Raw genomic sequence first — 15,063 nt, 5'->3', positions numbered from 1 at the left:
AGATTGTAGGAAACTCTGCTTACTGAGGCTGTCTCAAAGCAGTTTCCTTAATCCTTCCAAATCCCAAACAATCTAACACAAGCCACAGAACACTGTGAGACCTGCCTGTGCTCAAACCCCTAAAGGTTATCTTATACCATGGAGTTGGCAAGCTGATGGTCACGTTTGCACAACCCCAGAAGTCTTTCTTTGATACAATTAACATTACACTTCCCAACTCAAATCAAAATACCTGAGAATCCATGAAGCACCTATAGATTAAAAAAAAAAAATGCCTCTTCTACCTAAATTTTACTTGAACTATTTGAGAGAAAAAACAGACAACCCAATATCAGTTATTCACACCTTGAAGGAGTTAAACAGTCAGTGGGCTTCACTTCTGCCACTTTTAGGAGCTGAGTGTGTATTACACTTCAGCTGTCTGCCTCTAGCATGGGACTCAGCTATTACATCACCCAATGCCTGAAAACTGCCCTATTTCCCAGAAAGCACCAGGGTATGAGACATTGCACCAAGGTATCTCTTCCTCTGTTTTATATACAGGCCCTGAATGCTACTGACTGCTAGTCCCAGCTCTCTTGCAGTTATCTTCACAGAGGCATCTGCCCTACACGTGCTGCAATGTCATTTCTATTCACTCTTGGTGCACTCCTCATGATCCTGTATGGCTCTTCGGGCCACTTCTCAGGTCGATGTGCTAGGACAATACGCACCCACCACACACCTCCTCCAAACTTGGGACTGTATACTCCACTCTTCCATACCCCTCCCCCATTACCGCGTTCTCGAACTAACTCAAATCAGGCTTCATGACATCTCTGATCCTAGAAGCATGACCTTTCAGATATGATACAGGGTTTAATGTCCTTTATTTTCCATTAACATCATTCCAGGATCCACATCTCCCTAGGTTCTCCAGTTTCTTTAAATCCAGAATTTAATCCCCTCCCCTTTTAGCTTTCTTCTAACTTCTGCATTCTGCCCTTTATTACACTTTCAATGACCTAAAAATTTTGACCACCTTAATCTCTCAAGACTCAAGGCTTTCCAATCTCTCCACACACTCCAGCACCCTGCCCCTTCCATACTCTCTTCTCATTCCCAACTTAAGCAACCTATTTTCCTCTCTCCAACCTCTAAACAGTCATTGCCTCCCCTATACCTGGGTATACTACTTCCCCCACTACCATTCCAGTTCAAAACACAGCCTATGCCTTTCCAGTCACAGACATGCCCACATACATCCCTACGTTGCCCTTTCCTTATCCCATTACGAGTACTATGCAGTCTTCAGTATCCTGTACTCATACCCTATCTTCTCCCCTTCCCTTCCATTGTCCTTGCCTGTCCCCTTCTACATCACAATATCTACTGCCCCTAACCAATGCTTCCCTCCCCCTAAGTTCATACTCCAAACCTGTACACCCTTCCTTCCAACCTACCCCACTTGGCCCCCTCTACTGATTTTCCTTTATACACACTCCATTTCCCTCTTTCTCCCCAACTTCCCTCCACACTTTCTGCCCCAGAAACACTTCCTTCCATCTGTCCCAACATGTCACCTGCCACTCCAAGAACATTTCCTTCGTCCCCCCACACTTTCAGCCCTCCACTTCACACACACTCTACTCCACCCCACATCCCTCCCTTTCAATGTCATCCCAACAGTAAAGTTCCCTCTTTTGCTGCTCCCCAGCATTGTCCATACTTCCTGCATGAACACCCTCCACTTCATCCACTTCTGCTACTCACTAAATGCCCCAAACATCTCCTATGCAGACATCTTCTCTCCACTCTTATCACCCTACTCCACTATCCCCATTCCTCTCTCAAATCCCTCAAACTCGACCCCTGTCCGCATCACCTTTCACTCCATACTCATCTTCCCTTGAGCACCACCACCATACCTGCCGTTAGCCCCTCACATGCCCTGTTTGTCCAACCTCAACACCTTCCTGCCTCCCTGTGTCTCCCCTACACATCTCCTGGCCAGACACACTTCCTCACACGTCTCCTGAAGCCTCTGGGCCCACCCTCACACACACCTCCTGCCTGAACACCCTCCATTTCCCACACCATCACTGGAGAGATACCTAAACACCCTTCTTTCTTTTCTACCCTTTTCACGCTCACCCTGCCACATTTCCCCCTACTTGGACACCCTCCTCCATCTTTTCCCTTCGCATACGTCCGGCGGCCTTCCTAATGTCTGCTCCGACTCCCTGATCCTCACACGCAGCCCCAACCGGGACATCCCCTCCTTCCCTTACTCTCTAGAGTCCCCTATCTTCTTCCTCCATTCCCATCACACTCGCCTCTGCCCTCCCCAAAGCCCCCCTCGCATCCTCCTTAACCTCCCCATGTACCACCCCCTCCACCCGCCACAATGTCCTCCATCCCTCTCGCATTCATCCTGGCACCCACAGGCCCCCCACACCTGCCCGAAGGCCCTTACCCTCCACTGGGCCGGATCCCTCCACCCTCCATTCTCCCCCAAATCTACCCACAACCTCTGCCTGCCCTCCCAAATTCTCTCCACCAGCTCCTGCCCCCCATCTCCTCCAACACCTGCCCAGAGCCCCTCACCCTCCTTCCTACCCAGACCTTCCGGCGCCCGGTCCCCCACACTGCCCACGCCCTCCCCTTGCTCGAACCGGGACCCCGTCCCCCTGAAGGTGAGCAAGGCTCCCCGCTCCCTGCCCTTGCCCGAAGAGGCCGGGGCACCGCAGCAGCAGCGGCAGCGGCCACAATGCCGGAGACACAGGGGCCAGGACTGCTCCCTGCTCTCCGCCTTGGCCGCGGCCGCGGCTGCTAAGGACGCACAACAAACAATGCGGGGCCCGGGCCGGCTCCGCCAACTGCCTCAACCGCCGCCTTAACCGCCACCCGCCCGGGACGGCCCGCCGCGCAGGCGCCTGCCCCACCACCGCAGCCTACCCGCGCCGCTGCGCTCTGCCCGCGCCCGGTTCCCGCTCCCGCTCCGCCGCCGCCGCCACCTCGTCCGCTCGCGTCTCCGGCTCCTCAGCCCAGCGGCGGCGGCTGCGGCGGCTGCTGCCCTGGTGGCGCTCGCGGCTCCGGTCTCCGCTTCGGCAGCGGCGGCGAGCACGTGACGCCGCCGAGCGCGCCCATTGGCCTGGCCAAGGGGCGGGCCCCGCGCTGCTGGGAAACGGAAAGCCCGCCCCCCTCGCTCGCCGCGCGCCCCCTCCACGCGCGCTCTGCCGCACCTGAGACCGCCGGCCAGCGCCCGCCGCCACTGTGCTGCGCCGCCGCCTGCGCCAACTGCGCACCTGGGAGCGCGCAGGGTGCACACGCTGGTGGCGGCCGCATGCACCTGCGAGCGGCCGCTTACGTAAACTGCGTCCCCCCCTTCCTCCCTTCGCCAGGCCCCCGCCCGCTGCAGCACCTGAGCTCCGCTGCGCTAGCGGCGTTACTGCCTCGGAGAGGGGACAAGCTGTGCTGGGAGGCGAGTGAAATGCACGGAAACTTCGTAACTTCCGAACCTGGGAGCGGCTCCTGGCCGCCGCAGCTAGCCGGTTTTTCCGGGCCCCGCGCCCCAATGCCCCCCTTCCCGGTGCCCCCCTGCCCCCGTGGCTACGCAAATGGAGTAAGCGCCGCAATGCCTCTCCGGATGGAGGAAGGGGAGGCCAGTGAGCTTTCACTGTTAAAGGGTTAGGATTCCCAGTCTTCGCGCCCTCTACCATTGCAGGCTGTGTGACCTTGGCCGAATTACCGAACCACTCTGAGCCTCAGTTTCTAGTCAGCGAACCTGGAACAATAATTCCGACTTCGGAAGTTGTTGGGGATATGGAGTAAGTCAATAAGGCAATAGGTGTGAGCTCTCCTGGCACATAGCAGGCATTGAAGAGAATTTACAGCTTATTCAGCAATCTTTCCCCCGCGTCTAAACCACCCCTAATGGACCTCCCTGGGGTTGGATTTGGGATCAGGACCTCTCTGACTTCCGTATGGTTGTGTCAGACTTTCGCTGAACACCTCCTGGCACCGTGCCGGGGGTGACGCTGGAAAGGAAATGAAGGTTTGCTTTATATTTTACGGATTCGCTAGCCGGTACCCAGCATTCTGCTAGCCAGTGGGAGAGGGAAGGAGTATAGATCCATTCTTTCATTCAGACAAGGACACCTATTGAGTACCTGCTGCGTGCCAGGCGCTGTGCCGGATGCTGGAACATAAAGGCAAATGAAACCAAATCCTTGCCCAAAGGAATCCTCAGTCTGGGGCAGAAACCGCCTAAGCATCCAGTGCCAGGTCAACAGGGTTCTGAAAGCTGGGGGCTGAAGAGTAACCTGCCACAACAGCCTCCTTGGGGCCCCTTCCCTCCTTTCTATACATGCCAGCCTTGAATCCTTTTTTTTTTTTTTTAAATAATTGTACTTTAGATGAAGGCTTACAGAACGAACTAGCTTCTCATTCAAAAGTTAGTATACATATTGTTTTATGACATTGGTTAACAACCCCACGGCATGTCAACACTCTCCCCTCTCAACGTTGGGTTCCCTAGTACCAGCTTTCCTGTCCCCTTCTGCCTTCTAGTCCTTGCCCCCGGGCTGGTGTGTGCCCCTTTAGTCTCATTTTGTTTTATAGGCCTGCCTAATCTTTGGCTGAAGGGTGGACCTCTGGAGTGAATTCATTACTGAACTAAAAGAGTGTCTGGGGGCCATACTCTCAGGGTTTCTCCAGTCTCTGTGAGTCCAGTAAGTCTGGTCTTTTTTTGTGGGTTAGAATTTTGTTGTACATTTTGCTCCAGCTGTCTCCAGGACCCTCTATTGTGATCCCTGTCAGAGCAGTCAGTGGTGGTAGCCAGGCACCATCTAGTTGTACTGGACTCAGTCTGGTGGAGGCCATGGTAGTTGTGGTCCATTAGTCCTTTGGACCAGTCGTTCCCTTGTATCTTTAGTTTTCTTCATTCTCCCTTGCTCCCGAAGGGGTGAGATCAGTGGAGTATCTTAGATGGCTGCTCACAGACTTTTAAGACCCCAGACGCAACTCACCAAAGTAGAATGTAGAACATTTTCGTTATAAACTATGTTATGCCAGTTGAGCTAGATGTTCCCCCAAGAACGTGGTCCCCACAGCCCTCAGCCCAGCAATTCGGTCCCTCAGGGAGTTTGGATGTGTCTATGGAGCTTCCATGACCTTGCCTGGTACAAGTTGTGCTGCCAGCCTCAAATCTTTTGACAACTTTGCTTCGGTCACAAGGTAGAGTGACTCTAATACACCTTAAAAAGTATAGGTGATCTGGCCTTAAGCTTCAAGGTACACCTTGCCAGCTTTATCACACAGACTTCTTCCCTTTTCCCCTCCCTCAAACTGACTTGACCCTTCAGTCACACGGAATAGAACTGTAGTTCCCAGAGCATGTCCAGCTCTGTAACACCTCTGTGCCAGGTACTGAGCCCCAAATCCCTTTGTCCACCCTCTCCCCACTCCAGACCACCTACACCTGCCTGCGCTCTCCTGACAAACTTGTAGGTATTCTATCAGTCAACTCAGAACATCTTCCCTCCAGAGTTCCTTAGCTGTCTCAGGCACCTAGGTATTCCCTCTGCTTTTGCACATACAGGTTAAACCATGTATTCTCATCACAATAGATGGTCATTGTTGTTTAGTTGTCTGTCTGCTCCCTGGCTTATAAGCATCTTGAGGACAGGGTCATATCTCTGCCTGAGTCAGTTAGGGAGACCATAAATGAGATGAGATCCTTAAAGCTGGGCCTTGCAGGACGAACATGAGTCTGCCAGGGAAAGAGGAGGCACTGTAGTATAGTAACGATCCAAGTTCAAAGCACACTAAATGTGTACCCTGGAAAACTCAATCTCTCTAGGTCTTAGTTTACTCATCTGTTAAGTGAGACTAATAATATTGCACACCTCATAGGGTTGTCATAAAGATTCAATGAGATAATACATCTAAGATACTTAGCATGGTAAAATTTAACAAGTTTTAAATAGGAGGACCATATGGAATTAAGCATCTAATGGTATCTCTTACTTCAATAGCTTTTTTGGGGTTTTAATTCCAAATACTCACAGCAAAAAACACACAAATGATACGAGAATAAAGAAAATGGAAAGTTCTAGTGTGCCTCTCTCTTCCTGCTCTGCACTCTGCTCCTGCTACCCCCAGTCCTGCCTCCCAGAGCAGCTTTTAAGTTTTGCATGAATGTATTACAGTGTCCAGAGAAAGAAGAAAATTGCAGAAGAATATGGAAGTATCTATAATATGTAGAAGAAGGTTAGAAAGGATTAAACACCATATGTTATGCCTTGAATGTAGAATTGGGTATGGAGTCAGGGGACTTTAAATACTTCTTCATTGTTTTAATTTTTTAAGACTATATATATTTATTACATTTTTAACATTATTGAGGTATATTTTACATATCATAAAATTCACCCATTTCAAGTTTACAATTCAGTGGTTTTTAGTAACTTTACCAAGTGTTGCAACCGTCACCATAAATCAGTTTTAAAACATTTTCATCCCGCCATAAACTTCATTGTGCCCATTTACAGTTAATCCCCATTACCACCCAAGCCACAGGCAGCTACTTAACTTACTTTCTGTCTCTGTATTTTTGTCTTTTCTAGATATATTTGATACATTTTTTAAAAATCAAATATAATGTTTTAGAAAAAAAAATCACCTCCTAATCCCACCAAGTGATAATAATCACTGTTAATATTTGGTATATGTCGTTCTAACCTTTTCCTATGCAGATAATATATATTTTTTAGAAAACAAGAATATACTATACCTTCTGTTTTGATTTTTTTCACATAACAGTTTAAAGTAAATACACCTCTTTTTGTGTCATTAAATACCCTTCTATATAATGTTCCATCTTAAGAATCATTTAATTAAACCAAGCCCCTATATATGTTGGGTATTTGGATCTTTTTCAGTATTTCTACTCTCATAAACAGGGGATGGTAGTGGGTGTTATAAAGCCCCTGAGCTCATGAGCTTTGGAATCACACCTAAGTTTGAATAGCAGCACCTCCTGTTTCATTTACTGAGAACCTACTATGTGCCAGGCCCTCTCCTAGTCCCTAGGGGATACAAAAAAATTGAACAGACAGCTACACTGCCCTACCCTCATGGGGTTAGAGGCCAGTGGGAAAGAGATATAAGTTAATCAAATAATAACATTGAGTGGCCCACAAAGAAGGAAGAGACAACTCCACAGGAGGGGAAGGGTAACAGACAAACCATTGTGCCACTCTTAGGAAAGGGAGGTGGATTGGCTTCCCTGCGTCAGCAGTGTGAAGCCCTCAGTTTCCAGTGCCTTCCTACCTTTAGCTCATTTGACCCTCCCATCTCCCCACTAGAAGACGACAGAGGGCACTGAGGCCCACTCAGAAAGAGGTAGTGAATTGCTGAAGGTCACCTGTCCAGGAACTGAAGGTGGACTCTGTTCTGACTCCCAGTCCACTGCTTGTGGTCCCAAATGACACCGCCCTCTATAGAGGGTGCTCATCTTTGAAGAATCACACTGAGGCAGAGGTGGAAAGCACCTAGAGCTGCACTATTCAAAACAATAGACACTAGCCAAGTGTGGTTACATAAGTTTAAAGTATAAAAAATTAAAAATTCAGTTCCTCAGTCACATTAGCCACATTTCAAATACCCAATAGTCACATGTGGCTAGTGGCTACCATGTTAGCACTGATACAGAATATTTGCATCATTGCAGAAAGCTCTATCGGTCAGGTTGGCCTAGAGGAGAAATAATAATATAGTAGTAGTAATCGTAATGATACCTTACTTGTATATTATTTTCCAAAGCACTTTCTCTGGGAGGTAGAGAGGTCCGTCTGATCCCTTTGGTCTCTTCATTTCCCCATCCCTTCCCCAACTGTAGGCCACCTCTACAGGAAGAAACTGAACACAGATAGGAGGCTGGTTGTGTTGTGAGTGAGGAACAGAACAAGGGGCGTGTGACATACCCAACTTCCTGCCATCATATTTCTAGATCTGCCTGCATCTCAAGCAATTCTCTTCTCCCTTCCTCCTTTTACAAAAACTGCCTCCTCTCAAAAAAGGCCAGTTCCTTCCCCTGTGCTTGGATGCCAAACAAAAGGAAACAAGATCCCCAGGTGAATCACATGCACCTTAAAGTCTGAGAGACATTGACCCAAAAAATCAACAGCTTCAGGTGCCCTACTGATAATAGGTATGTTGTATTGGAGATTCAAGCACTATAAACAGCATTGCTGTTGATGACATGATTTTCTGAAACGGTGACTAACTCTTGGGAGAGTCTGAACAAAACAAGGTATAATCTTCGTTCACTTTGCATAGTATTTGCCTCCCTGGAATATTAAAATCATGCTAAAGTGTACTTTGTGTTTATATGAAAAATGGAATTCGTCGTTAGGCTCAGATAATTGTATACAGAACTTTCACCTACGTAAACACCCAGTAGGACATTCCAAAGTCATGTGACACTGTCCCTGACTTCCCCCCAATAAATGCCATTATGGCAACCCAAACTCCACCACAAATGTCTAAATGCCTGCCCTGAGAACCATGGCCCTAGATTCACATTCAACACCCTATTTGGGATCTCTGTTTGGATGCCTCACATGCAACTCACATTGTCCTTAACTCCCAGATCGTTCTACTAAATCCCAAACCCATTCACTCTCCCCACTTCCCCATTTCAGTTCCTTTACTGGGATGATGGTAGCTACTGATATTGAATGATCAGTAGACTGTAGATTTCATGGGGTAAGGATGAGTGATTGCTTTGATCATCTCTGTAGGCCTTGAAGGAGTCCCTGAGTGGTACAAATGATTAACTCCTGGGCTGCTAACCAAAAGGTTGGCAATTCAAGTCCACCCAGAGACATCTTGGAAGAAAGGCCTAGTGGTCTACTTCCAAAATATCAGCCACTGAAAACCCTACGAAGCATAGTTCTACTCTGAAACACGTGGTGTTACTGTGAGCCAGAATCAACTCGATAGCAACTAGTTTGGCTTTATGGTATCCCTTAGAATAATGCCAGGCTTACAGCAGTCACTTAATAAATATTCGTTGAATGAATATCCAACAAATTTTCCCACTGCCCTTCCTCAGTTCACAAACCCCAAACAATTTGGCAGGCGGCTAATTGAAGAACATAGTAGAGATTCCTAGTCAGGAAGCCCACTTCTCACAGAATTTCTTCTAGTAGTCTTGATACTTCCATCAGTTCAAGATGCAAAAAGAGCCCAGGGCTTCTGCTGAGACTTTCCCACAAAAGCCATCTCACTGCAGAAGACACTGAGACAGCCCCCTGGAGCCTGGGGATGAGGCCCAAATCCATCAGCCTCTAGCATAAAATTTCTTTGAGGGCTTACATTTTATCTTTAGAATCCATGCAAATTTTACATTTTATTCCCATGTTTGTTTTAACATGAAGACAATGTTTTTAATTCTCATTTGGAGGAAAATTCAAAGCCTGTTTTCCTAACTCTTCACATTGAAATTCATACTCCACAAAGATGTTCCTTGTTTAATCCTGTTATCCTGTGGCTCTGAGTATTTCCTGGCACACCACCACCTAGCTCTGGTGGCAATTATACTAACAGCTAACATCTATTAAGCACTTATTATGTGCCAGGCAGTATATTAAGCACTTAACATGCATTATGTCTTTAATGTTCCCAACAATCCTATGAAATACAACTTTCACCTTAATTTATAGATGAGGAAGCTAAGACTCCGAGAAGCTAAGCAACTTGCACTACATCACAGGGCTGGTAAGTGGAAGTTCTGGGATTCAGCTCTGATGCTCTCAATCACCATTGCCCGTGCCAATTTTAAAAGCAAGTTTCTAGACTTTTAGAATAGAAAGGTTTAAGAGAGCAGGAAGGCCCTAGGAAATCACCCAGCGCCAGTATTTTACAAAGCAGTGAGAGTGCCAGGGTGTCTATAGGCCTCTGGGTGGACATATTTCAGGGGTTCTAGGAGAAATTTCTAAATCTGTGTCTTGGTTTCAATCATAATCTAAAATAGATTTATATATTATTATATAATAACCAAAAATACCAAACTCATTGCCATCAAGTCAATTCCAACTGATAGCGACGCTACAGGGCAGAGTGGAACTGCCCCATAGGGTTTCCAAGGAGTAGCTAGTAAATTTGAACTGCCAGTCTTTTGGCTAGCAGCTGAACACTTAATCACTACACCACCAGGGCTACATATTACGCAATATGTATTACTAAATGTATGTAATATTTATGTTATTATGTATTACATATATTGTGTAGGAGACTTGATGGCACAACAGTTAAGCACTTGGCTGCTAAACAAAATATTGGCGGTTCGAACTCACCCAGTGGCTTTGTGGGAGAAAGACCTGACAACTTGCTCCCATAAAGATTACAGCCTAGAAAACCCTATAGGGCAGTTCTACTCTGTCATATGGGGTCACTACGAATTGGAATTGACCTGACGGTAAACAACGACAACAACAACATGTATTACATAAATGATTCCTGACATCTGAAATTTAGTGCTCATGTTGGTGCAAATTGATTACCTAAGGTGACAGAGTTTAATATTAAATGCAGTGATCTTTGACTAGGAATCAAATTCTCAAAGGTCAGCAAGAAATGGTTTCCATAAAGACAGTGGCAATTGATGCTAGCTGTTGGCTAAGGAGCCCAGCTGAAATATTACCTGGAGTACCTGCATGTAGCCTCTTCATATGTTTTGTTGGACTTCTCACAGTGATAGCTGCCAAACCTCTTAAAGGCCAGGCCTGGGACTGGCCCAGCATTATTTCCCCTATGTTCAATTGGTCAAACAAGTCCGAGGCCAGGCTAGTTTCAAGGCAGTGGAGGAATAAATAGACTCAATGAGAGAGTACCATGCATATACAGGGAGAGAAGGAATTGATAGCCCACACAGGAAGGAGTCAAGCTACCATAGATGGGTACAGTGACAATTCTGAAGCATCAGAAGAGTCTTTTCCCCTATATTCATTGAAGCTTATAAACCCCTCTCAAACCCATCCCCTTCTCTCCACCTTTACTACCATTATCTTAGTCCACCTCTGGGAGAGTGGTGCCCTCATCTCCCCTCCTTCTGTTTTTGGATGATTGTTTCATACTCCCTGAGAGTTTTCCGGAAGACCAGATAGCCAAGATAAAATGAGCAACTTAGTAAGGTGAAACCACTCACTGGCTCACTGAAACATTTAAAGGAAAGAATTGCCAGGCCCTCTGATTCGGCCACCGTTCGTCACTATGTTCCTTTCCAAAGCTCGCTTCTTAAAAACAGGTCACAGGAACCGTCCTTGCTGAGTCCCAGAGAATTTGGATTTCTTTAAAAATAGCTTGTTCTTCAAGTGCAAAAAATAACATCTGAGACGTTTGTTTAAGTGTGAAACACACCTTTGTCATGACTCAGTACTGGCTTATCGGAAGTTTATTAAACTTTCCAAAAAGAAAAATTTCCTCTTAAACTAAGGAAGTTTGGGAGATGACAGTTTGGGAATGGGGAGGAGGGAAGATGAGAAGAAAAGAGACAGGTGGAGCAGAGAGAAGAAGCGGTAAAAGGATCTTTTTCATCTCTGTGGCTTTCGCATGTGATTCTTTCCACCTTGAACAACCTTCCTTCTCTAACTCGCCTGATAATGTCCAAGCCCTCCTTGAAGCCTAATTTAAATTTCACCCCTGTGAAGGCTTCTCTGACCCTTCCAGGCAGAGTTACTCACTCCCTTTTTGTTCTCAAAGCACTTTGTACACATCTTTATTATTAGCACATTGTATTGAAGTTGTCAGTTACAGGTCTGTCTCTCTTCCTAGACTGTGAACTTCTCAGCAGCAGGGACACTGTGAGTCATCTGTGAACCCCTCTGCCTGGCACGGGGCCTGGTACAGAGTGGGTGTTGGGAGAGGTTGTTGATAAGAGATGGTCTCGATGCTCACCGGGAAATGCTTTAAATCATGAAGTGGCTGCTTTCATCCCTTGTTCTACTTTCCAAATGGCTCCTGACTCTCTCTACATCCTCCTAATGCCAGATCTTTCAATCTACCTGTATCTGAGCCCACATATGCCTTTGCTCTGGATACAATGGGTGAACTCTCCTTGAGGCTACCTAAGGCCAGCTGCTCCCATGTCCACTGGATCACATACATGCCCATTGTTCTTGCAATTGCCCCCCTTTCTCCTTCGTCACTGATGTTTTTCCTTTTACAGTAAATTATTTCCACCAACACACAAATATTCTATACTTTCTCTCATCTAAACACACTCACACAAACGCTCCCTCATTTGAACCTATGTCTTCTCCTGCTACTGCCTCATCCTATTCTCTCCTCAACCTACTCCTCTCTGCTTCATTTAACTTTGCCAAGGTCATCAGGGCCTTCCATGTTGCCAAATCCAAATGGTCAGCTCTCTTCCTTAGCTTATGGGACTCCTCAGCAGCATTTGACACCACCGACCCCATTCTCTTCTGGAAACACCTTCTTTTCTGAGCTTCTAGGACTCTACACCTCCTCCTCATCTTTCCACCTCACTAGCCACTCCTTCTCAGTCTCCTTGCCTGTATCTTCCCTTCTTCCTCATCTTTAAATGTTGAGGTGTCCCAGGGCTCCATCTTCAGACCTCCTCACTATCAAACTCACCCCATATGGTCCCATCTAGTCTCATGATTTTATGTAACCATCTGTATCCTGATAACGCCCAGATTTCTACCTGCAGCCCCAACCTATCCCCTAAACACAAGACCCAATGGCTAATTGCCTCCTCAGAATCTTCACTTGTAAGTCTAAAAGGCATCTCAAACTCAACACATCCCAAACCAAACTTTCGATGACCCTCTGCTCACCTACTCCCTCCCCAAGGTTCCACATCTCAGTAAACAGCAACAAAGTCCACCCAGTCGCTCAAACTAAAATCGTTGGACTTCTCCTTGATCTTTCTTTTTCCTACACCCCACATTCAATATTTTAGGAAATTCTCTTGGCTCTGCTTTCAAAATATATCTAGAATCTGACCTCTTCACACTAGTTTACCAGCTACAACTATTATCCAAGCAATAACCCCTTAATTGGTCTCCCTGTTTTCAGTCTTTTTCAACCCACTAGCTAGAATGAACCTTTTGAAATAAAGGATCATGATTAACCCTATACACAAACCACCATACATAGCTCCTTCCTTCACATTTGAAATATAACCCAAAATCCTTATCATGGTATATGAGGTCCCATAAAATCTGACCCCAGCTCACCTCTCCTACTTCATTGTCTTTCACTCTCCCTCACTTACTGTGCTTCAGCCAGATTGGCCTCCTTGCTATTCCTGAAACAGATGAAGCATGTTTCTGCCTCAGGGCCTTTTGTACTTGCTGTTCCCTCTGCCTAGAACATTCTCCGTGCTGGAGTCTTGTTAGACCATGGTCCACGTTTCCGAAGCTTCCCAGCTATTTGACCATGGGTAAGTTACTTAACATCTCCTGGTCTTAGATTTCTTGTTCATAAAATGTAGTCACATTTTGGGTTGCCATGGGGCTTAAATGAAATTGTGTTTGCGAAGTGCTCATAATAGTGCCTGGCCCAAGGTAAATGCTCAATAAACCGTAGCATCAAAACCAAAACCAAACCAGTTGCTGTTGTGTCAATTTCTACTCATAGCAACTGCATGTGTGCAGAGTAGAACTGCTGGGTAGCATAAGGTGAAGTTAAAAAGCTTTATCTTACCAGGTTGATGGGAAGATCAGTTGGGATCAAAGAGGAGACAGCAAAAAATGCTGTGCCCCAGAAAGATATTTTCTCTATTGTAAGTCACTACCAACAGGAAGACATACCTTTAGTCATGATGTAAAGAAATACCAAATGTACACATTAATGATAAGTTGCAGCCTGATTTCAGAAACATTAATATACGAAAAGTGTGTCTTCAAATTGAGGAAATCAAGTATTAATAATTTAATGTTTAATAAAGAATGCTCTCATAGAGCCTATTACCAGTTTCCCAAAACTTAGAACACAGTATTGCTTACTTAACGCTAAAAGGGCACTGAGCATAATTTAATCTTTCCTTGAAGCTTTAGAATTTCCTTGAAGGGAGGATCAGCAATTTTAAAATATACTTTTGGACACTTTAGCTCAATGGTTCTCAATTCTGGCTACACATTAGCATCCACTTGGGAGCTGTTAAAAAAAACTGTTGCCGGGGTCCCGTTTCAGGCACATCAAATCTGAGTCTCTAGGGGAGGAGTCTAAACACTGGAATTTTTCAAACCTCACCAGGTGATTCTGATGCATAGTATCTGAGAACTGCTCCTCCCAACAGGGGCCTAACCCACAGAGGGTGCCATCTGTACTTGGAGATGAGATTGACGAGCTCTGCAGAGGCTGGGTCTTAGAGGAGTTCCACATACTGTGATGTGGAACTCCATGTTGTCCTATGAGATGGGGAGCTTCTGAAGAATTTTAAGACAATTGTTAATCCAGTGTGAGTTGAAGTTAGAATGGCCACGGTAGTGAGCTGTAGAGCCGAACTTGAGTTGGTAAGCCTGGAGGAGGAGAACCAGAGTGCAGGCCGTGGCAACCATTGAGATTGTATCAGTTGCCTGTTGCTGTGTAACAAAATGCCCCCCAAAGTCTAGTGGCTTAAAGCAACAATTTATTCTTTCTCCTGATCCTGTGGGTCAGCTGGGCATTCTTCAGCAAGTCCCTCATGCAGCTGCAGTCAGTTGGCAGGATGGCTGGGGGCTGAGTGGTCCAGCTGAAATGGCTGGACCTCTCTCTCCAAATGGTCTTTCATTCTCAACTTCTTCACAGTATGGTGGTCTCAGGGCAGTGTTCTAAGAGACCAAAGGTAGAAACTGCAAGGGCTCCTAAGGTCTAGCCTTGGAAGTCATATAAGGTCAATTCTCCCTCATTCTATTCTCCAAAGCAAATCACCAGGACAACACAGATTCGAGGGACAGGAAAATAGACACTATCTTTTCATGGGAGGTATAGCAAAGTTACATTACAGAGGAGCGTATATGTGATAGGAGGAAGCTGTGGCCATATTTTGCTATCTACCACACAGAT

General features: G+C 46.2%; 1 protein-coding gene across 6 annotated transcripts in view; it reads right to left on the bottom strand.

Annotated features, from left to right (window-relative positions):
* Nucleotides 1-7,895, bottom strand: part of STRBP (spermatid perinuclear RNA binding protein) — a 176,860-nt gene extending 168,965 nt beyond the window's left edge. For 4 of the 6 annotated variants that reach the window (XM_023544947.2, XM_023544943.2, XM_023544948.2 and 1 more), the window contains exon 1: nt 2,938-3,044. The gene's annotated coding sequence lies outside the window, so the exon portion shown is untranslated. Of the gene's footprint in view, nt 1-2,937; nt 3,045-7,781 lie in introns of those variants that run through there. The other 2 variants (XM_023544945.2, XM_023544946.2) reach the window with 2 other exon arrangements.
* Between the last annotated feature and the right edge of the window lie 7,168 nt (nt 7,896-15,063).

This window comes from Loxodonta africana, chromosome 9 (assembly GCF_030014295.1).
Source record: "Loxodonta africana isolate mLoxAfr1 chromosome 9, mLoxAfr1.hap2, whole genome shotgun sequence".
Taxonomy (NCBI): Eukaryota; Metazoa; Chordata; class Mammalia; order Proboscidea; family Elephantidae; genus Loxodonta; species Loxodonta africana.
Note: the sequence above shows the minus strand (reverse complement) of the source record. Positions and strands in the feature narration are given on the sequence as shown.